We start from the raw sequence: 22,447 nt of genomic DNA, 5'->3' as shown, positions 1-22,447 counted from the left end.
TGATTTATTTTGTACGTACCTTTGCATTGGTGTGAAATGCTGCTGTAGTGGTTTAAGTTTCCGCATGATCAGAGGAATTGCCTCTCTCCATAATGTTGAGTTCTTGAGATAGTATATGTAGTAGTTCATTTAATTGCCAACTATTTGATTCATGGTGTCTTGTAAGATTTATGCGTACGTCCCCGGTAACTTTTTCAATATGATAGGGACCAATAATGGGTCATATGTATTATCTGTCTGACCAAGGGATTCTAAACCACGTACATATGTTTCAATTTTGTCGTAAAAAATAACGTAAGCTCTTGTATGAAGGTATGTAAAATTATGCATTCATGTACGTTTGCGTGATGTTGCGAACTTGTGGCATTTGTGTTTAGCGTTGATGTTTGTACTTAGATAAATTTTGCTATTGGCTGTATTTTTTTTCTAAATTAAATAAATAATCATCAGAGTTAACGATTTCTGTTTCGAAGGTTATTGGAATCAACAAGTTTTGTGCCGCTCTCCCCATTTTTCGTCGAATTTCTGGAATATTCCGGAGACGGCACTACTATGTCCTGCTAGTATCGATTTCAGCTGTAAATTCATCCTGGTCACTTGACACCAATATCGTTAAGAGGTTCACTTGACACCAATATCGTTAAGAGGTTACATCGGACAACTATATAGCTAACAATAACAAAAGTGAATAGAATGTATGTATATATATTTTGACTCTAATGTCAACACGTGACACTTACGTAACATTACAATGATTAACAACAGCGAAAACTTGATCAATTACTCCTTAACATATTGTCTAAGTATCGGTACCCAATACGATTGTAATACGTAAGTAAGCGTAGCATTGAGTCCGAATTAAGTGAACGCTCGTGTGCGTCTGTCACTATCAGTTTGGTAAGTAAATGATTCGCAGGTAATAAATACGGAAATTTGGTATTCTCTAAAATGATTCCGCTGTGAATCCTTCCATTGCATCTCAAAAAGCTACCGTCATCTATGAAGAGTCACAATTGTCTAGTGCTAGGATATTGCCTTGTGTTTTTATCTCAGATGTTTGGTATATCGGTATATTGGTAGTTAAATATGAACCGCTGAACGTAAGCAGTTACTCAAATCGCTTTCCTGAAAATTTCAATATTTCCAATTGTCTATAATGTTACTGATATCATAGTGATCAGTATGAACTTCACGTTTAGAAATTCCTCGTCTTCGTTTTTTTTCTGTAATTGTCAATACCGTTAACTAATTCTGTCTTTTTTTAAAGGACACTATCGATGTATTGATCGACGTCAATTCCTCGTGTTAAGAGATTGGTTGGGTTGCATTCTTTTGGGCATTATCTCCATTAATGTTGATTTTGTAGATTTTGTTATTCCTCGCGCTCGATTCACAATAAATCGTTTAAACAGTTTCGATGATTTAACCAGTTCAGTACTATACAGCTATCCGACCAGAAAGCCACGTTTTTACATTAGAAGGTCGATTTTACATGAAAAGCTAGTCTAGTTCCAATAACTGCGGCCATAAGTTCTAGTTGCGGTTATGTAAGGGTTTTCACTTGCGCTAATCTGCTTTTCGCAATCACTAACGTAATTTCGGTTCCGTTGTTCAGATAGTCAGTCGCAAAATACGTGTAGTTCAAGGTATACCGAAGATTGGATGAAACAAAGGAGAATACAAAATTCGATCAAGTAGAAGTCATTACAACACTAGGAAAACTTGTGCAAACACAAACATTGTTTTAGGACTTGAATGAACAAATTCTAAAGTTAACGGAACCGGAAGATGTGGTAAATTAGATTATTTCATTCAGATGAATTTTCGGTTAATATGATAACCTTGATTTGACACGTACGTAAGTTCATACAAATGTCCAAAATCCTGCAGTCCCGTCACATTGAATCAAATACTAAAGTACTAGAACGCACACTTTAAATCCAAAAACTATACCGTTTGTTTCAACGCAAAACATAGCAAACCTACACAACGCACTGTCCAGTTTGCCCAAGCCATTCTCACAATCAACACGCAATAAAGTACATTTTCTGCAACTTTTAATCAGAGTAACGTACCAAAACTTACGCTTCCAACTTTCGAAGGCACGATTTCAGAATGGCAAACCTTCTGGGACTCATGTGAGTCGTCCGTACATCTTAACTAGTTACTTACAAATATACAAAAGTGTAACTGCTTGAAAGCTCATGAAGTAGAACACGAAGCACTAGATTTAGAAATTCCTTCGCCTATAAATCAGTAAACAAGCTTACGAAGTATTTACGATCAAATTGGAGGTAGCGTCAAGGTCTGGAAACTTTTGGTAAGACACATGAAACATACGGCACACTACTTCTTCCCATTATTGTCAACAAATTACCCGTTGAAGTCAGAAAATATCTCGCGCGAGAACATAGAACAAAAGCGTTGGTATAACGGATCTCCCTGAAAGCATATTAGACGATATCGTTATACCGGACACAGGACAAAAGAGTCGACATCCGAAATTGGTGAAATCTAAATCTTACAAGAATATTGAGACTAGACCTAGCGTTTACTGTCACGAAATACATCCACCAACTTATTGCAGTAAAACAGCCGACACATAATGCCGTATGAACAAATTTGTTATCTTTAACTACCTTGGTATACACAGACTAAACGAATGTAAATCTAAACGCACATTGTAATGAGAAACACCACACAAACTAATGTAATGCACGTTAAACCCACTATCTTCGAATTCGCCCAACGTTCAACTCGTGAATGACATTGATGATACGGAACATAATACTACTATTTTGTATTCTCAACGGACAGAATTGGAATCGAATGTACTTTTGAAAACTGCCGTGGCACAAGTAGGCTCAAATCAGTTCTTTATCGATACGGATATTCTTTTTGACGAAGGAGGGCAAACATCTTTTGAAACGCAAAACTTAACTAAATTTACAGATAGCGGGAACATAAATAATATATTAATCGGCATTTGGAGGTGCAGAGAAAAACGTGAGACACATAGAAAAGTCAACAATCTATCTGAAAACCGATGTAGGACACGTATTGTCAATCAAAGTACTGATAGTACAGATGATCGGCATGCCTATACAGAATCACATACGTAATATTGATACACAGAACGGTTATTTGCGTGGTTTAAAGATAGCGCACATGGTGACAAAGCACGATTCATTCGAGATATCGTTGCTGGTAGGCGCATATCACTACGGGGACATTGTTAACGATTATATAGTCCGTGTAAACGATCCGACCGCCGTGAAATCCAATATCGGATAAATGCTTTCGGTACTTACATACGGTAAGAAAACAAACACGTCGAAGACTAGTATGTGTAATGTTCTAGTATCACACAAAGTTAAAGAATTCAATCTGGAGAGATTTTGGAATTTAGATTCAATAGGAATAAATAGTAGGGAGGTGGACGAAGACGACAATGCATATATTTAAGTCTATCAGGACAGATCAATTGAGTTCTGAGAAAACAAATATTCCGCTATGTTACCTTGAAAACGTGATGAATTGCCTATAAATTAAGCAGTCACGAACAGAAGGACAGAAAACGTCCTTCAAAGACTTACTCAAAACTCAGATATGTTAAAGAAGTACGGGAACATTATACAAGAACAGGAACGAAGAGGATTCATAGAGAAGGTAGATGAAACAGATGAACTTAAGAAAAGTATCACTACATTCCTTATCATCCTGTACAGAAGGAATCAAGCACTATGCCTATCAAAATTGTTTACGACTGCATTTGTCGACATCGCATAATTCGCAAAGTTTGAATGACTGATTTGTATGTGGACAACATTCTGTTAAGTTTACAGAACGAGGGTGGGCTGACTATAAGGAAGGGAGATCAATGATGGAGGAAACTGGATTATATCTACGATCCTGGACGTCAAACCGTGTGGATATACGTAAGCTAGCTAAAACGGAAAAAGTACTACTATATGCGGACAAAACACAAAAGTACTTGGTATGTTATGGAATAGCTGATTCGATGATCTGATGTACCAGAAATTAATACGGCCGCTTTGTGAAAAATTGTGCAAATCATGCTACAGGAATAAAATTTGGCATGGACTCAGCTCAGCTGTTACTCTTTTATTCAAGATAAGGAGGCATTTGAAAAAAATGTCTCACATCCGGTAAAAATCTTAAATGGCCGACATCATACTTAAATCATCCAAATATCAGAGGCTAGTGTAAGTGTGTGAAAAGCGGTTTTTATCATGCTGATATAATAATATTTGGAACAAACCTTTGTTATGTACTACTTTTGGATATTTTATATAGATTAGATGTCTTTTAAAACCCTACTTTCGGTAAAATCCTTACTAAAATAAGCTTATTTTTAAAGGAGGGTATTGCTACTATCATTAAATTGTTCAGGAACCTTTCTTTGATGCTGCTAATGGATACAATACATAAGACATATGTCTTTAAAAGCATTACTTCCGGTTATAGTCAAACTGGCGGACATGAAACATCATTATTCTACTTTAATATTCAACTTTATTTCAAAATGTAAAGAAACTGGTTTTTTTTTTGTGCTGGTCAGTTACCATTTGGTTTTGGCTTTAAGTTATCTTCTAAACCACCTATTGTATTCTATAGATAATGATTAAATACAAAGCTAACACTTCCGGTATATAAAACCAATTTGGAGTAAATTTCAAAGATGAGTCCTCAGTCCATATCTTCGAAATAGAGCTTTTATTTGGATAGATTGATGAAAATAAGATAAAATCACTGTAGTACTAAAACATCTTTAAAAGTACAGATCATTTATGGCCGCAAATATTCACAAATCGGAAAGCTGATTTTCCTCATTTACTAAGACAGCGGCGGTATTGGTTTTTACATCAATAATGTACAAGCTCCTGATAAGGTGAAGAGGCCTCACAAAGAGTTGTCCAAAGGGGTTCCAATGTTTCATATTTTCCCCGCCATTATAAGCATCTGGAATAGTAAGCATAGAAACCAAATCTCAAGCTTGTTACCCATCCACACCCGCCATGGTATATTGCACGTTTTACATGATGAAAAACATTAGACCGAGTCGTTCAAATATCATCAATAAGTCTTTCCACTTTCAAAAACATGTTTTCTTGCTTCGTAAACCCCATCTGATAAGTTTGTTCGATCTTACTACAAAACCACGTATCGTTTTATCAATGGCATTATCAAATCCATATCTGGTGATGTTGGCTGATCAATCATCATTCTAAATCATTAAGTCACATCTTCAAACGCCATCCATGTCAACAACGAAGTTCCCTTTCAAGTAAACGTGCACTTGAAAGGTCACGGATAGATTATATCTAAGGCTTTTTCCACTTCCAAATACAAGTCAAAGTTCATCTGCCCCCATGTCACGGAATAATGACACAGCAATGACAGCAGCATCAGTATCGACTGTTCAAGTCATGAGTCAGTTAAGTCTGTGAATCACTGCATCAGACACATGTTTTTTTTGTATTTTGATTCTATAGTATAAGCCTATTCATTTTAACATGGGACTAAACTTGAAACACCATCATGTGGTGAATAACACAAAACATCCTGAGCATTTGTTGCTACAACTAACTCTTCCTCAAAATCTATTGAGCAAGCGCCTGTGAATAAAAACTAAAAAGTTCTTTCTTAATGTCGTCATCTCTCAGAAAACTTTACCAATTTTGAGATTTGTTTCGACTCTGGATTCGTCTTTGTATTCTCTTACCCCTAAGTGTATTTCTTTTTTCTTGTGGCAGCATTCAAACTACCGGTATTGTCTATATATGCATTCATCCACTGTTACAGTTTCAAGTTGTTTCATAACGAGTATGATGATAGGGTAGTATGCCCTTATCTTAAAAAGCATGAAACTATTATGATAAAGTTTTGGATGCATATGACAGTTGTAGCAACACATGTTCAGGATATTCTATCTTTACCGCCGTGATGCGTTTCAAGTTAAACACCATATTAATACATATGTATTAAAAGGCTGACACTAGAATCATGGTGCATGTGTCTGATGCAGTGAAACACGAAATTAAACAAGTCATTATTCGAACAGTTGTTACTGATGATGCTGTCATTACTGTTTCGCTATTCCGTGACATAGGGGTAGACGAACTATGGATTGTGTTTAAGAGGAGGAAAGGCTTTGGATAAATATATATAAATGACCTTCCAAATGCACTCGCGATTAGGGATCACACACAAATATTGTGATCCATTTTCCGGTTGTGATACGGTTCTCTGTTTTCTTGAAAAGGGGGAAAAAGACTGTTTGGGAGACATTGATAGCATTTGAAGATGTGACTTTAACTTAAAGAATGATAATTGATCCGCCTAAATCACCGGTGTTTACTGTAAGATAGCAAAAAATAATCATATGGGGTTAGCATGGTTAACAAAGCAAGAAATATCTATTTACGCAAAAGGGTAGGTTAATTGAGGTTATCAACTTAGTCTAGTCTTTTCCAGCATGCAAAATGTACAATATACTAAGACACGTGTTTAGGGGACGAGCCTGAAATTGGCTCGTATGCTACCAAGTCCAGGCGCTAATGGATGACGACGGGACAAAGAGGATCACTTTTAAAAAACTCTTTCTGAGGGCTCATCATGTTGTCAGAAGCTTGCACATTGTGGATGAAAGAAAGGTTGTCGCGGTTGTTTTTATGAGGAAAATCAAGTCTCCCGTACCCTGCGTCGTGTGCATGTGGTGGTAACTGGGAATTTACAAGTTTTTTTTGCCAAATAGTGGTAATTTTTAAAAGGTTTAGTACTTAAGTGATTTTATTTTGATTAAATCAATCTATCCAAAGCTCTACATCGAACATATGGAGTGAGGACTCATCTTTGACATTTACGCCATATTGGTTTTTTTACCGGAAGTGTTAACTTTGTATTTAAATATTAAATACAGAATATGATAAGTGGTTTAGAGGATAAATTAAACCCTAAAGTTGATGACCACCACAAAAAAAACCCACTTTCTTCACATTTTGAAAAAAAGATAAATATCAAAATAAAAAAATGACATATTTATGTCCTCCATTTTGAATATTACCGGAAGAAAGGATTTTTAAGACATATATCTTATACATTGTATCCCTTGGAAGCATCAAAGAAATGTTCCTGTACAATTTAATGATAGTAACAATACGTTAAAACACATTTCAATCCCCCTCCCTAAAAAATAAGCTTATTTTAGTCAATGTCCGCCATATTGGATTCTACCGAAAGTAGGGTTTTTAGAGACATTTTTATCTATATAATATATCCAAAAGTATTACATAACAAAGGTTTGTACCAAATATTATTATAGCAGCATGCTGATAGATCCTTTTCACATACTGTGGATTCATTATTATTCGTGGGATACCAATTTCTCGTGGATTTCGTTGGTACAGGCAAACCACGAAATTTGATGTTCAACGAATGACAAATTTTACAAAGGCTTGTACTAGTATGCAGACTTCGGTAAAACCATGAAATTAAATATCCACGAATATGTAAGTTTCCCTGAATCCACGAAAATTGGTACCCACGAAAATAAATGAACCCACAGTACTAGCCTTCTATATTGGGCCGATTAAAGTATGATGCCCGCCATTTTTTATTTAACCCGCAGTGAGACATTTTTTTCAAATGCCTTCTTATCTGAAATAAAAGAGTAATATTTCAAGAAGGTCTATGCCAATGTTCATGCTTATATCAGGATGTGCACAACTCGTCTGAAATATACTTGTGGCCGCCGGACTAAATGTGATATTCCAATACTAGACATTGTAACAAAAAGTGAGATTTTGAAAATTCTTCGAAAAAATACGATCCACTTAGAATACTTAGCCCGGTCACAATACGAACAAAGAAGCTCATACAGGATCTATGGAAAAGTGGATTGAATTGGGATAAACACGTTTCGGAAAACTCTAAGGATTACTGTAGCAAGCGACTTTGAGAAAGCGACACACAACGTATTTCCGAGATATTATTTCTCCGGTAATTCTATTTCGGAATAGTCTGGTAACAGCGCTTCTGTCTTCTGTTCTCCGATCTGACTGATTTCATTTTTTCGAGATCCGGGTCACGGTATCATAAATAAAGATGATAGTTAAGGCAATATGTACTACAACAACTGTTCAGCCAGTACATTAAATATACATATTCGTATTCCAAGGCGAAGTCACTGACAGTACGACGTCGACAATGGACAAGTACAATAAATCGGACGTTATGCTCCCGCGATAGGTAAACCAATAATGGCTAACGTGGAGAATCTCTAAGTATGGCCAGTCAACAATAGTTAATTTCCATTTTTAACCCTCTTCTGAAAAATCTTACGGGTCTAAGGCATCAGTGCTTTTATCCATTTTAAAGGTAATAACTACCTTTGTCCCTGTTATCGTGGCCCTAGTGGAGAATCTTTTAGTTTTGCTAGTCGGCAACAGTTCAATAAACCCCTTTCCCTTTGCTGGCTGACTCGTACGCATAAGTGGTATGGGTCATTTTAGAGTCAATATCAACTTCTACCTCTGGTATAATTGTCGATGTGGAGAATCTCTTAGCTTGGCCAGCCGGCAATAGTTCAGTTCGAATTTGTTGTAAACCGGTATCCCATATCCCCACTTACTTACTCATACGGGTCTAGGGTATAAGTGCTCTAGGTCATTTTAAAGTCAATAAGTACCTCTTCCTCTGGTATCATTGCCTACGGGGACAATCTCTTCGTTTGGCCAGCCGGCAATAATTCATTTCGAATTTGTGATATACTTGGGTACCCCCTCCTTATCCTTTCCTGACTAACTCGTACTGGTCTAGGGCATAAGTGCTATCGGCCATTTTAGAGGCAGTACCAACCTCTACCTCTGGTATAATGGTCGATGTTGAGAATCTTTTAGTTTGGCCAGCCGGAAATAGTTCAGTTCGAATTCGTTGTTGACCGGAATACCATATCCCCCCTTTTAACCTTGTACTTACAAACTCGTACGGGTCTAAGATACAAGTGCTATGGGCCATTTTAAAGGCAATAAGTACCTCTTCCTCTGGTATCATTGCCCACGTGGAGAATCTCTTCGTTTGGCCAGCCGGCAATAGTTCATTTTCGAATTTGTGATATACAAGGGTACCCCCCTTATCCTTTCCTGACTAACTCGTACGGGTCTAGGGCATAAGTGCTATGAGCCATTTTATAGGCAATACCAACCTCTACCTCTGGTATAATGGCCGATGTGTTGAATCTCTTAGTTTGGCCAGCCGGCAATAGTTCAGTTCGAATTCGTTGTATCCGGGATACCATATCCCCCCTTTGAACCCTCTACTGACAAACTCGTACGGGTCTAGGGTATAAGTGCTATGGGCCATTTTAAAGGCAATACGTACCTCTTCCTCTGGTATCATTGCCCACGTGGAGAATCTCTTCGTTTGGCCAGCCGGCAATAGTTCATTTTCGAATTTGTGATATACCAGGGTACCCCCAGTTCCTTTTCTGACTAACTCGTACGGGTCTAGGGCATAAGTGCTATGAGCCATTTTATAGGCAATACCAACCTCTACCTCTGGTATAATGGCCGATGTGTTGAATCTCTTAGTTTGGCCAGCCGGCAATAGTTCAGTTCGAATTCGTTGTATCCGGGATACCATATCCCCCCTTTGAACCCTCTACTGACAAACTCGTACGGGTCTAGAGTATAAGTGCTATGGGCCATTTTAAAGGCAATACGTACCTCTTCCTCTGGTATCATTGCCCACGTGGAGAATCTCTTCGTTTGGCCAGCCGGCAATAGTTCATTTTCGAATTTGTGATATACCAGGGTACCCCCAGTTCCTTTTCTGACTAACTCGTACGGGTCTAGGGCATAAGTGCTATGAGCCATTTTAGAGGCAATACCAACCTCTACCTCTGGTATAATGGTCGATGTGGAGAATCTCTTAGTTTGGCCAGCCGGCAATAGTTCAGTTCGAATTCGTTGTATCCGGGATACCATATCCCCCCTTTGAACCCTCTACTGACAAACTCGTACGGGTCTAGGGTATAAGTGCTATGGGCCATTTTAAAGGCAATAAGTACCTCTTCCTCTGGTATCATTGCCCACGTGGAGAATCTCTTCGTTTGGCCAGCCGGCAATAGTTCATTTTCGAATTTGTGATATACCAGGGTACCCCCCTTATCCTTTTCTGACTAACTCGTACGGGTCTAGGGCATAAGTGCTATGGGCCATTTTAGAGGCAATACCAACCTCTACCTCTGGTATAATGGTCGATGTGGAGAATCTCTTAGTTTGGCCAGCCGGCAATAGTTCAGTTCGAATTCGTTGTATCCGGGATACCATATCCCCCCTTTGAACCCTCTACTGACAAACTCGTACGGGTCTAGGGTATAAGTGCTATGGGCCATTTTAAAGGCAATAAGTACCTCTTCCTCTGGTATCATTGCCCACGTGGAGAATCTCTTCGTTTGGCCAGCCGGCAATAGTTCATTTTCGAATTTGTGATATACCAGGGTACCCCCCTTATCCTTTTCTGACTAACTCGTACGGGTCTAGGGCATAAGTGCTATGAGCCATTTTAGAGGCAATACCAACCTCTACCTCTGGTATAATGGTCGATGTGGAGAATCTCTTAGTTTGGCCAGCCGGCAATAGTTCAGTTCGAATTCGTTGTATCCGGGATACCATATCCCCCCCTTTGAACCCTCTACTGACAAACTCGTACGGGTCTAGGGTATAAGTGCTATGGGCCATTTTAAAGGCAATAAGTACCTCTTCCTCTGGTATCATTGCCCACGTGGAGAATCTCTTCGTTTGGCCAGCCGGCAATAGTTCATTTTCGAATTTGTGATATACCAGGGTACCCCCCTTATCCTTTTCTGACTAACTCGTACGGGTCTAGGGCATAAGTGCTATGAGCCATTTTAGAGGCAATACCAACCTCTACCTCTGGTATAATGGTCGATGTGGAGAATCTCTTAGTTTGGCCAGCCGGCAATAGTTCAGTTCGAATTCGTTGTATCCGGGATACCATATCCCCCCCTTTGAACCCTCTACTGACAAACTCGTACGGGTCTAGGGTATAAGTGCTATGGGCCATTTTAAAGGCAATAAGTACCTCTTCCTCTGGTATCATTGCCCACGTGGAGAATCTCTTCGTTTGGCCAGCCGGCAATAGTTCATTTTCGAATTTGTGATATACCAGGGTACCCCCAGTTCCTTTTCTGACTAACTCGTACGGGTCTAGGGCATAAGTGCTATGAGCCATTTTAGAGGCAATACCAACCTCTACCTCTGGTATAATGGTCGATGTGGAGAATCTCTTAGTTTGGCCAGCCGGCAATAGTTCAGTTCGAATTCGTTGTATCCGGGATACCATATCCCCCCTTTGAACCCTCTACTGACAAACTCGTACGGGTCTAGGGTATAAGTGCTATGGGCCATTTTAAAGGCAATAAGTACCTCTTCCTCTGGTATCATTGCCCACGTGGAGAATCTCTTCGTTTGGCCAGCCGGCAATAGTTCATTTTCGAATTTGTGATATACCAGGGTACCCCCCTTATCCTTTTCTGACTAACTCGTACGGGTCTAGGGCATAAGTGCTATGGGCCATTTTAGAGGCAATACCAACCTCTACCTCTGGTATAATGGTCGATGTGGAGAATCTCTTAGTTTGGCCAGCCGGCAATAGTTCAGTTCGAATTCGTTGTATCCGGGATACCATATCCCCCCTTTGAACCCTCTACTGACAAACTCGTACGGGTCTAGGGTATAAGTGCTATGGGCCATTTTAAAGGCAATAAGTACCTCTTCCTCTGGTATCATTGCCCACGTGGAGAATCTCTTCGTTTGGCCAGCCGGCAATAGTTCATTTTCGAATTTGTGATATACCAGGGTACCCCCCTTATCCTTTTCTGACTAACTCGTACGGGTCTAGGGCATAAGTGCTATGAGCCATTTTAGAGGCAATACCAACCTCTACCTCTGGTATAATGGTCGATGTGGAGAATCTCTTAGTTTGGCCAGCCGGCAATAGTTCAGTTCGAATTCGTTGTATCCGGGATACCATATCCCCCCCTTTGAACCCTCTACTGACAAACTCGTACGGGTCTAGGGTATAAGTGCTATGGGCCATTTTAAAGGCAATAAGTACCTCTTCCTCTGGTATCATTGCCCACGTGGAGAATCTCTTCGTTTGGCCAGCCGGCAATAGTTCATTTTCGAATTTGTGATATACCAGGGTACCCCCCTTATCCTTTTCTGACTAACTCGTACGGGTCTAGGGCATAAGTGCTATGAGCCATTTTAGAGGCAATACCAACCTCTACCTCTGGTATAATGGTCGATGTGGAGAATCTCTTAGTTTGGCCAGCCGGCAATAGTTCAGTTCGAATTCGTTGTATCCGGGATACCATATCCCCCCCTTTGAACCCTCTACTGACAAACTCGTACGGGTCTAGGGTATAAGTGCTATGGGCCATTTTAAAGGCAATAAGTACCTCTTCCTCTGGTATCATTGCCCACGTGGAGAATCTCTTCGTTTGGCCAGCCGGCAATAGTTCATTTTCGAATTTGTGATATACCAGGGTACCCCCCCCCCCCCCCCCCCCTTATCCTTTTCTGACTAACTCGTACGGGTCTAGGGCATAAGTGCTATGGGCCATTTTAGAGGCAATACCAACCTCTACCTCTGGTATAATGGTCGATGTGGAGAATCTCTTAGTTTGGCCAGCCGGCAATAGTTCTGTTCGAATTCGTTGTATCCGGGATACCATATCCCCCCTTTGAACCCTCTACTGACAAACTCGTACGGGTCTAGGGTATAAGTGCTATGGGCCATTTTAAAGGCAATAAGTACCTCTTCCTCTGGTATCATTGCCCACGTGGAGAATCTCTTCGTTTGGCCAGCCGGCAATAGTTCATTTTCGAATTTGTGATATACCAGGGTACCCCCCTTATCCTTTTCTGACTAACTCGTACGGGTCTAGGGCATAAGTGCTATGGGCCATTTAGAGGCAATACCAACCTCTACCTCTGGTATAATGGTCGATGTGGAGAATCTCTTAGTTTGGCCAGCCGGCAATAGTTCTGTTCGAATTCGTTGTATCCGGGATACCATATCCCCCCCTTTGAACCCTCTACTGACAAACTCGTACGGGTCTAGGGTATAAATGCTATGGGCCATTTTAAAGGCAATAAGTACCTCTTCCTCTGGTATCATTGCCCACGTGGAGAATCTCTTCGTTTGGCCAGCCGCCAATAGTTCATTTTCGAATTTGTGATATACCAGGGTACCCCCCTTATCCTTTTCTGACTAACTCGTACGGGTCTAGGGCATAAGTGCTATGGGCCATTTTAGAGGCAATACCAACCTCTACCTCTGGTATAATGGTCGATGTGGAGAATCTCTTAGTTTGGCCAGCCGGCAATAGTTCTGTTCGAATTCGTTGTATCCGGGATACCATATCCCCCCTTTGAACCCTCTACTGACAAACTCGTACGGGTCTAGGGTATAAGTGCTATGGGCCATTTTAAAGGCAATAAGTACCTCTTCCTCTGGTATCATTGCCCACGTGGAGAATCTCTTCGTTTGGCCAGCCGGCAATAGTTCATTTTCGAATTTGTGATATACCAGGGTACCCCCCTTATCCTTTTCTGACTAACTCGTACGGGTCTAGGGCATAAGTGCTATGGGCCATTTTAGAGGCAATACCAACCTCTACCTCTGGTATAATGGTCGATGTGGAGAATCTCTTAGTTTGGCCAGCCGGCAATAGTTCTGTTCGAATTCGTTGTATCCGGGATACCATATCCCCCCTTTGAACCCTCTACTGACAAACTCGTACGGGTCTAGGGTATAAGTGCTATGGGCCATTTTAAAGGCAATAAGTACCTCTTCCTCTGGTATCATTGCCCACGTGGAGAATCTCTTCGTTTGGCCAGCCGGCAATAGTTCATTTTCGAATTTGTGATATACCAGGGTACCCCCCTTATCCTTTTCTGACTAACTCGTACGGGTCTAGGGCATAAGTGCTATGGGCCATTTTAGAGGCAATACCAACCTCTACCTCTGGTATAATGGTCGATGTGGAGAATCTCTTAGTTTGGCCAGCCGGCAATAGTTCTGTTCGAATTCGTTGTATCCGGGATACCATATCCCCCCTTTGAACCCTCTACTGACAAACTCGTACGGGTCTAGGGTATAAATGCTATGGGCCATTTTAAAGGCAATAAGTACCTCTTCCTCTGGTATCATTGCCCACGTGGAGAATCTCTTCGTTTGGCCAGCCGGCAATAGTTCATTTTCGAATTTGTGATATACCAGGGTACCCCCCTTATCCTTTTCTGACTAACTCGTACGGGTCTAGGGCATAAGTGCTATGGGCCATTTTAGAGGCAATACCAACCTCTACCTCTGGTATAATGGTCGATGTGGAGAATCTCTTAGTTTGGCCAGCCGGCAATAGTTCTGTTCGAATTCGTTGTATCCGGGATACCATATCCCCCCTTTGAACCCTCTACTGACAAACTCGTACGGGTCTAGGGTATAAGTGCTATGGGCCATTTTAAAGGCAATAAGTACCTCTTCCTCTGGTATCATTGCCCACGTGGAGAATCTCTTCGTTTGGCCAGCCGGCAATAGTTCATTTTCGAATTTGTGATATACCAGGGTACCCCCCTTATCCTTTTCTGACTAACTCGTACGGGTCTAGGGCATAAGTGCTATGGGCCATTTTAGAGGCAATACCAACCTCTACCTCTGGTATAATGGTCGATGTGGAGAATCTCTTAGTTTGGCCAGCCGGCAATAGTTCTGTTCGAATTCGTTGTATCCGGGATACCATATCCCCCCTTTGAACCCTCTACTGACAAACTCGTACGGGTCTAGGGTATAAATGCTATGGGCCATTTTAAAGGCAATAAGTACCTCTTCCTCTGGTATCATTGCCCACGTGGAGAATCTCTTCGTTTGGCCAGCCGGCAATAGTTCATTTTCGAATTTGTGATATACCAGGGTACCCCCCTTATCCTTTTCTGACTAACTCGTACGGGTCTAGGGCATAAGTGCTATGGGCCATTTTAGAGGCAATACCAACCTCTACCTCTGGTATAATGGTCGATGTGGAGAATCTCTTAGTTTGGCCAGCCGGCAATAGTTCTGTTCGAATTCGTTGTATCCGGGATACCATATCCCCCCTTTGAACCCTCTACTGACAAACTCGTACGGGTCTAGGGTATAAGTGCTATGGGCCATTTTAAAGGCAATAAGTACCTCTTCCTCTGGTATCATTGCCCACGTGGAGAATCTCTTCGTTTGGCCAGCCGGCAATAGTTCATTTTCGAATTTGTGATATACCAGGGTACCCCCCTTATCCTTTTCTGACTAACTCGTACGGGTCTAGGGCATAAGTGCTATGGGCCATTTTAGAGGCAATACCAACCTCTACCTCTGGTATAATGGTCGATGTGGAGAATCTCTTAGTTTGGCCAGCCGGCAATAGTTCTGTTCGAATTCGTTGTATCCGGGATACCATATCCCCCCTTTGAACCCTCTACTGACAAACTCGTACGGGTCTAGGGTATAAGTGCTATGGGCCATTTTAAAGGCAATAAGTACCTCTTCCTCTGGTATCATTGCCCACGTGGAGAATCTCTTCGTTTGGCCAGCCGGCAATAGTTCATTTTCGAATTTGTGATATACCAGGGTACCCCCCTTATCCTTTTCTGACTAACTCGTACGGGTCTAGGGCATAAGTGCTATGGGCCATTTTAGAGGCAATACCAACCTCTACCTCTGGTATAATGGTCGATGTGGAGAATCTCTTAGTTTGGCCAGCCGGCAATAGTTCTGTTCGAATTCGTTGTATCCGGGATACCATATCCCCCCTTTGAACCCTCTACTGACAAACTCGTACGGGTCTAGGGTATAAGTGCTATGGGCCATTTTAAAGGCAATAAGTACCTCTTCCTCTGGTATCATTGCCCACGTGGAGAATCTCTTCGTTTGGCCAGCCGGCAATAGTTCATTTTCGAATTTGTGATATACCAGGGTACCCCCCTTATCCTTTTCTGACTAACTCGTACGGGTCTAGGGCATAAGTGCTATGGGCCATTTTAGAGGCAATACCAACCTCTACCTCTGGTATAATGGTCGATGTGGAGAATCTCTTAGTTTGGCCAGCCGGCAATAGTTCTGTTCGAATTCGTTGTATCCGGGATACCATATCCCCCCTTTGAACCCTCTACTGACAAACTCGTACGGGTCTAGGGTATAAGTGCTATGGGCCATTTTAAAGGCAATAAGTACCTCTTCCTCTGGTATCATTGCCCACGTGGAGAATCTCTTCGTTTGGCCAGCCGGCAATAGTTCATTTTCGAATTTGTGATATACCAGGGTACCCCCCTTATCCTTTTCTGACTAACTCGTACGGGTCTAGGGCATAAGTGCTATGGGCCATTTTAGAGGCAATACCAACCTCTACCTCTGGTATAATGGTCGATGTGGAGAATCTCTTAGTTTGGCCAGCCGGCAATAGTTCTGTTCGAATTCGTTGTATCCGGGATACCATATCCCCCCTTTGAACCCTCTACTGACAAACTCGTACGGGTCTAGGGTATAAATGCTATGGGCCATTTTAAAGGCAATAAGTACCTCTTCCTCTGGTATCATTGCCCACGTGGAGAATCTCTTCGTTTGGCCAGCCGGCAATAGTTCATTTTCGAATTTGTGATATACCAGGGTACCCCCCTTATCCTTTTCTGACTAACTCGTACGGGTCTAGGGCATAAGTGCTATGGGCCATTTTAGAGGCAATACCAACCTCTACCTCTGGTATAATGGTCGATGTGGAGAATCTCTTAGTTTGGCCAGCCGGCAATAGTTCTGTTCGAATTCGTTGTATCCGGGATACCATATCCCCCCTTTGAACCCTCTACTGACAAACTCGTACGGGTCTAGGGTATAAGTGCTATGGGCCATTTTAAAGGCAATAAGTACCTCTTCCTCTGGTATCATTGCCCACGTGGAGAATCTCTTCGTTTGGCCAGCCGGCAATAGTTCATTTTCGAATTTGTGATATACCAGGGTACCCCCCTTATCCTTTTCTGACTAACTCGTACGGGTCTAGGGCATAAGTGCTATGGGCCATTTTAGAGGCAATACCAACCTCTACCTCTGGTATAATGGTCGATGTGGAGAATCTCTTAGTTTGGCCAGCCGGCAATAGTTCTGTTCGAATTCGTTGTATCCGGGATACCATATCCCCCCTTTGAACCCTCTACTGACAAACTCGTACGGGTCTAGGGTATAAATGCTATGGGCCATTTTAAAGGCAATAAGTACCTCTTCCTCTGGTATCATTGCCCACGTGGAGAATCTCTTCGTTTGGCCAGCCGGCAATAGTTCATTTTCGAATTTGTGATATACCAGGGTACCCCCCTTATCCTTTTCTGACTAACTCGTACGGGTCTAGGGCATAAGTGCTATGGGCCATTTTAGAGGCAATACCAACCTCTACCTCTGGTATAATGGTCGATGTGGAGAATCTCTTAGTTTGGCCAGCCGGCAATAGTTCTGTTCGAATTCGTTGTATCCGGGATACCATATCCCCCCTTTGAACCCTCTACTGACAAACTCGTACGGGTCTAGGGTATAAGTGCTATGGGCCATTTTAAAGGCAATAAGTACCTCTTCCTCTGGTATCATTGCCCACGTGGAGAATCTCTTCGTTTGGCCAGCCGGCAATAGTTCATTTTCGAATTTGTGATATACCAGGGTACCCCCCTTATCCTTTTCTGACTAACTCGTACGGGTCTAGGGCATAAGTGCTATGGGCCATTTTAGAGGCAATACCAACCTCTACCTCTGGTATAATGGTCGATGTGGAGAATCTCTTAGTTTGGCCAGCCGGCAATAGTTCTGTTCGAATTCGTTGTATCCGGGATACCATATCCCCCCTTTGAACCCTCTACTGACAAACTCGTACGGGTCTAGGGTATAAGTGCTATGGGCCATTTTAAAGGCAATAAGTACCTCTTCCTCTGGTATCATTGCCCACGTGGAGAATCTCTTCGTTTGGCCAGCTGGCAATAGTTCATTTTCGAATTTGTGATATACCAGGGTACCCCCCTTATCCTTTTCTGACTAACTCGTACGGGTCTAGGGCATAAGTGCTATGGGCCATTTTAGAGGCAATACCAACCTCTACCTCTGGTATAATGGTCGATGTGGAGAATCTCTTAGTTTGGCCAGCCGGCAATAGTTCTGTTCGAATTCGTTGTATCCGGGATACCATATCCCCCCTTTGAACCCTCTACTGACAAACTCGTACGGGTCTAGGGTATAAGTGCTATGGGCCATTTTAAAGGCAATAAGTACCTCTTCCTCTGGTATCATTGCCCACGTGGAGAATCTCTTCGTTTGGCCAGCCGGCAATAGTTCATTTTCGAATTTGTGATATACCAGGGTACCCCCCTTATCCTTTTCTGACTAACTCGTACGGGTCTAGGGCATAAGTGCTATGGGCCATTTTAGAGGCAATACCAACCTCTACCTCTGGTATAATGGTCGATGTGGAGAATCTCTTAGTTTGGCCAGCCGGCAATAGTTCTGTTCGAATTCGTTGTATCCGGGATACCATATCCCCCCTTTGAACCCTCTACTGACAAACTCGTACGGGTCTAGGGTATAAATGCTATGGGCCATTTTAAAGGCAATAAGTACCTCTTCCTCTGGTATCATTGCCCACGTGGAGAATCTCTTCGTTTGGCCAGCCGGCAATAGTTCATTTTCGAATTTGTGATATACCAGGGTACCCCCCTTATCCTTTTCTGACTAACTCGTACGGGTCTAGGGCATAAGTGCTATGGGCCATTTTAGAGGCAATACCAACCTCTACCTCTGGTATAATGGTCGATGTGGAGAATCTCTTAGTTTGGCCAGCCGGCAATAGTTCTGTTCGAATTCGTTGTATCCGGGATACCATATCCCCCCTTTGAACCCTCTACTGACAAACTCGTACGGGTCTAGGGTATAAGTGCTATGGGCCATTTTAAAGGCAATAAGTACCTCTTCCTCTGGTATCATTGCCCACGTGGAGAATCTCTTCGTTTGGCCAGCCGGCAATAGTTCATTTTCGAATTTGTGATATACCAGGGTACCCCCCTTATCCTTTTCTGACTAACTCGTACGGGTCTAGGGCATAAGTGCTATGGGCCATTTTAGAGGCAATTAAATGGACTGGTAATGTTGAGATTAAAGACTCTTATTGATCTCCGTAATTTTGAAGAATTATGTCATTGAAATAGTAATTGACAGTTTCTATTTTTCTGTTTATTATATTCCTTCAATAAACTATGTTTCTTGTTTTTCTGATCTTTTTAATTGTGTGATACTATCGTATGTATTGTATATTTTAGTTTTAGAATTGGACTATATTTGTAGACAACGAACAGATTATGGAATGCCCATATGACAAATAATTCCATTTAATTACCCTATATTTAATCATCTTGTTTTAATTACTATAGTTTACATTGATTCAATAATAACAACATTTTAATGTTCATAATTGTTTTGTGTTGTGTGAGGCAATGCAATTAAACTTTTCATTTACTTTCATTTTAAATGACGCGGACCTTGCAGAAGACACCTATTGGCTTACTATTTCCTAATTACTTTATATTGCTATAAATAGCATAACCATATTGGATATTAACAGCAAACGTTATTTTATTGTCACAATCTAATAACTACCCAAAACATTTCATCGAACGCGGTTTTGATCTCATGAATATTATTGACGGCTAGCCTCATGAATATTAACGCCGGCTAGATCCACACTAGTAAATTCAATGTATAGATATGGTGACCAGAGGTAATCAAAGTCGGTATTTTTGCAGGGAAATCAAAGGTTATCAAAGCTAAAATCTCTGTAAATAGTAACATCCAAAGTATCTAAACAGGACATATCAACAATCGGAGGTTATAAACCATGCGGAAGGGGCAATTGTAAGTGCTGCAAAGTCGCCAACATCGAAACCAAATTCGTCATCACAGTCACAAAGATAAAATACAACATATTTATAACATCAAATTGCAAAACGCAAAATTGAATTTATGTTCTAGCGTGTGGAACTTGCAAATTACAATATGTTGGTGAAACAGAAACACCATTTAACATCCGACTAAGTAACCATCGGTAATTTTATACAAAAGAAAGGAACTGCCCAATTACAAGACACCTTTTAAGAGCAGGACATGATTTTGAAAACGTCACATTTCAAATCATGGAGAAAAATCAAAATTGGGATACACAAGGAAGACAAAAAAAGAGAGAGATTTTGGATGCACCAGTTACGAACTCTTGAACCTGATGGACTCAATGAGAGAGACGAAAAAAGATTTAAAAGCAAATCAAAACCATAATTATCTTGAAATCATACAAATTAATTTATAGAAATTCATACAATTAATCGAACATCTATTAATGTGTTAAACTTATATTCCAACTTCATGTAGTTGTAGCTACAAACATATTTTATGCAACATCAATCAATATGTTACACTTTTCCTCAACTCTTGTAGAGATGAACTTTTAAACCGATTCTGAAAAGAAGTGCTCCTTTAAAGGAGGGAATTCCTTACACAGATACAGATGAAGCTACAAAAAATTTTTTTTTTGTCATGCATCCAATTTCACCTTGAGAGATGCACACGCCTGATGAAGCTAATTTGTTTAGCGAAATATTGCGTATTTCTATTTAAAATCTATTAGACAATTAGTGTGTTTAAGTTATATTCTTAGACATTTATATAATTTTAATTCAGTAACTTATTTTCACAAGCTGATCCGACTACACGAAATACAAGAAGAGGACACGGAAGATGTTATAAGAAAATTTGAGTTGAATGAACTGCGAATCACACACAAGGTTGAACTAGGTAATGTCCATAGATTTGGTCACGGAGCTATGCCTGGTAGGAGAGGTCGACCAAGACCGATCGTAGCAAGATTTATATTTTACAAGGATCTTGCCAGAGTACTGTCAAACACATACAGGTTGAAATTTTTGTTCGTTCATTGTGAAATCGCATTTTTTTTTCGCAATCGTCATTGCACAAACCAGATCCCCAACCCCAGTACCTACAATTTCACCTTATAAACTTATACTCATGAAATGTCGGTTTAAACAAATACTAAATGAATTATGGTTATTCAGCTGTTCAGATTATTTATCAATTTCAAGTGTAATAGATATATGTTACCATAAAAAATGTATGAAACAAATATCTATTGTTATAAACAAAAAGTTTAGGAATTACAACTTTGTACTTGTTTGGCTTTATAAATATTTTGATATGAGCGTCACTGATGAGTCTAATGTAGACGAAACGCGCATATGGCGTACTAAATTATAATCCTGGAACCTTTGATTACTATTTACTAAATCAAAACAAAGTTTCGGTTATTCATGGTCTAACACAGTTACTATAATGTAAATAGAAAGATGAAATGCGTATTTTTAGTGTAGTCCTTTTTAATACTAGGCAGAAGGTCACTAATTTAGTGGTTACCTCTTGGCACCTTTAAGCGTAACAAGTATCATTGTGCTGTGTGCTGTCCGATGACGTTAACAATATGCGGACGCCCTAGTTTCCGTTTTCCTCTCAAATTTACCGAATCGGAATTATCATATGCGAGAATGACAAATGCTACTATGCATTATACCTATAGGACACAAAGGCATGATGATTGACTAATTGAAGACGGAAGAGAATCGAAATGCACGAGGTCTTCTTATTTAGTAGCCGTATTTGATAGATGTTTGCATTCGGTCGTTGATTTAGTATTGGAAATGTGGTATTCTAGATATTGATTGATATACAATGGATATCTTAAAAATGGAATATCAATGTTTGTATATATATTAAGATTAACTCTTCTGAAATATTAAGTTTCAATGAAAATGAAGTTGTTCTACTTTTAGAGCGTGCGTTATACATCCATGCTTTAAAATTTATGTTTACTGTACTTGTTGAAAATCAAAACATTTATAAATAAACACGAGTCTAGAAGTGTGCCTCTCTGGAGGTATGCCTAGATTAGCAGAAGTAATACAGTACAGATACTGTTGGTTTTATATAACATTGTACATGTTGTATAGGAATATTGTTCACCAAAACCAATCGTACATATTGCAGATTAACAAAACAAATGCACACGTATTAAAAATTTATGTTTCAATATTGAATATCAGTTTGCAATATATGCATAATAAAACGAACATGAATTAATGACAGTTGATCGGAACTGAAATACACATAAATAGTTATTTTTCAGGTATTTGATGTCTTATCCTACTTAGACGAGAATTTTCTGTAATTCTTTATCTTATCTAAACCAAAAACTGTTACGGTTAAGTAGCACAGTAGTATT

The sequence above is a fragment of the Mytilus edulis genome, chromosome 10, assembly GCF_963676685.1.
Source record: "Mytilus edulis chromosome 10, xbMytEdul2.2, whole genome shotgun sequence".
Taxonomy (NCBI): Eukaryota; Metazoa; Mollusca; class Bivalvia; order Mytilida; family Mytilidae; genus Mytilus; species Mytilus edulis.
The sequence above is the reverse complement of the archived record's forward strand: the minus strand, read 5'-3'. Positions refer to the sequence as shown.